The sequence below is a fragment of the Ananas comosus genome, linkage group 23 (genome assembly GCF_001540865.1).
Source record: "Ananas comosus cultivar F153 linkage group 23, ASM154086v1, whole genome shotgun sequence".
NCBI lineage: Eukaryota > Viridiplantae > Streptophyta > Magnoliopsida > Poales > Bromeliaceae > Ananas > Ananas comosus.
This window is the reverse complement of record NC_033643.1, coordinates 7,037,068-7,039,453: the sequence shown is the minus strand read 5'-3', so window position 1 is coordinate 7,039,453 and position 2,386 is coordinate 7,037,068. Positions and strand designations below refer to the sequence as shown.

Genomic DNA, 2,386 nt, shown 5'->3' with positions numbered 1-2,386 from the left:
GCTATTTTGGTCTTTTCACATTTTGATCCCTATCTATAACCCCCAGCACGACTCCAGGAGCACTGTGGAAGGGTCTGGAGTCCAGAGAAGGGTTCTCCCATTTTTCTCTTCCTCTCTCTCTAGGGTTTTTCTCTCTCTAGAGAAAAGTCGCCGTTTTGCACCGTTTTCGTCGCCGCGCTTGTTCTTCGCTGTTTGCGAGCGTTGCAGAGCTTTCGCGGACACGTGGGAGAGTGTTTTGGACAGGTTTTCGCAGCCCTAGATCAGCAGGTCACTGGTTGGAAGCTTAAGAAGGTAATCGACTCACTTTTGTCGTTATCGACGTTCTATTCGTCGATTTGAGTAGCGATTTCGGATTTTTGCTCTTGGCTGTGCTAAACTGAGAATTCAGCTATTATAAATGAGTTAATTAGCTGTGAATTAACCTTCTTAGACCAGGGATAAGCTACTTTGAAGCTTAATTGAATATTTAGCCAATTATGAAGCTAAATTAGAACTAATTGCACTTATTTGCGCGAATTGATGCAATTTCGGGATTATTTCTTCGCAGCAGGTCTTCGAGCCTCGTTGAGCTGAACTTGTACTCTTAGAAGTTGGTTTGGAAGGTATTCTAACCTGAGGTAAGCAAGGATTTCAGTTAGAAAACTGAATTCGCAAGATTCCGACTATATTTGCTATTATATGATGATTTTGATGTCGTATTGGTGTTGATCGCAGCGGGAGTTCGACTGACCTTTGGGTCATCCTTGGTTGGCTTTGGGAAGCCTTTAGAGACTTAATTGAAGGTACTAAAGTGAACCAAAACAGCGATTTATGTTGCTACTTGATACGAGATGTGATTTGAGCCGAAATCGGACATTTCGGCCGTAGATTTACTCCGATCTTGACATTTGTTTTTTCAGCAGCATTGGGGCTTCGTTGAGCCGTTTGTGGGACTTCTTGTGGATAGTTGGAGCCTCATACTAGGTGGGTTTGACCTAACCAGAGCAAGTGAAGCTCCCCTATGTTCTATATGTATGGAATTTGAGATAATTGTGCGATATTGGCATAATATGGTTGTTGGAACTTCCTTGCCTTAACATTTAATAGAACCTCTATGAAGTAGAGAGAATTCATGCATAATTGTACTTATGCTTATATTTATGTTTATCTTTAGTTAAATTAGATAAATAATGGATATGATATTTATGCTGTTGTAAAGTAGAGAACAATGATATTCTCGTGACTTTATCGATGGTAAAATAGAGAACAATGACATTCTCTGGACTCTAAAGTAGAGAACCATGACATGCTTATGACCATGTTGATAGTGCCATAATAGTGGAAAGATTATAATGCCTTGTGCTTTAGCATTACTCGGACATGTTTACAATCTAGTGGATACTAGTTCTTGTTACTATTTGTGTATTGAATTTCCGATCGGAGGATCGAGAGTAAGAACATTGCAAATGAAAACATGATATTTGAGACATGTGGACAGTGAAATATGCTTGCTTGCCATCGTGCTCATTCGCACACGCTTGTGAGGGTCGCTCCCTACAAGCCGGCACTCCGGAGTTGGCCTACGCGACAGTTGTTCGCCCGTGCGGGATTGGGTGCCGAAGTGGATTGCTGTGGGGAGTATATACTACCACGGGACCATTAGGCACGGCGCAAGCTGGACTACCTTGGGTAGGTCCTGATGAATGAAAGCTAAAGGAAATTGGAACAGGTATGAAATGTTACCAATACATGAACAATTACTTACACATTTAGGCCATGTTTATGTCTAGTAGTGGCCATGCTCCATATCAAGTTAAATTATTACTTTGAGACTAGAATTACATGTTGTTATAGTTCATTAATTTTACATTGCTATTACTGTTAGCAGGACTGCATAATTATATATTCATCGCAATTGACTACTTTGCTTTCATTAAGTACATCATGAGCCTAGTGGTGTAATTCGCTCGAGGGGCTGGCCGGCTTACCCACTGGAAACTATTTTAATAGTTTTCACGTGTTTTTACAGAGCCTGTTACAGGAGAGGCTAGGGATCGTGGCAAGGGAGTCGCGCCTAGCTAGGGACTACTAGGAGCGTGCTAGTCGATCACCTTGCTACTCGGGCTACGGCCGAGGGTGATGTCCCTATGTATAGAGAGACCACCGTTGTATCTATTCTTTTGTTGACCCCGTGATGTATATGTACTTTTGGACAGTCACTATAGTTGTGATACTTCGTTGATGGTTGAGATTTTGGGTTTATACTATTGTTCTCTTATTGATAGTCTTTGTGAGTTTTACTATGCTCTGATATCAGGATAGACTTATTATATGTTTTTACTCCTATCGACTTGTTGCTTGTAGACGCCTTATATACTGCAGGTGTATGGCGGGTCTGTGCACGTGC

General features: G+C 41.5%; 1 long non-coding RNA gene across 2 annotated transcripts; it reads left to right on the top strand.

Annotated features, from left to right (window-relative positions):
• Positions 229-2,067, top strand: LOC109728308. 2 transcript variants are annotated; one of them, XR_002220956.1, is made up of 5 exons: positions 229-291; positions 548-617; positions 715-782; positions 903-963; positions 2,009-2,067. It is a non-coding gene; the product is annotated as an uncharacterized LOC109728308 (long non-coding RNA). The 2 variants fall into 2 exon arrangements; XR_002220955.1 differs by lacking the exon at positions 229-291 and having other exon boundaries at positions 458-617; positions 900-963; positions 2,009-2,047.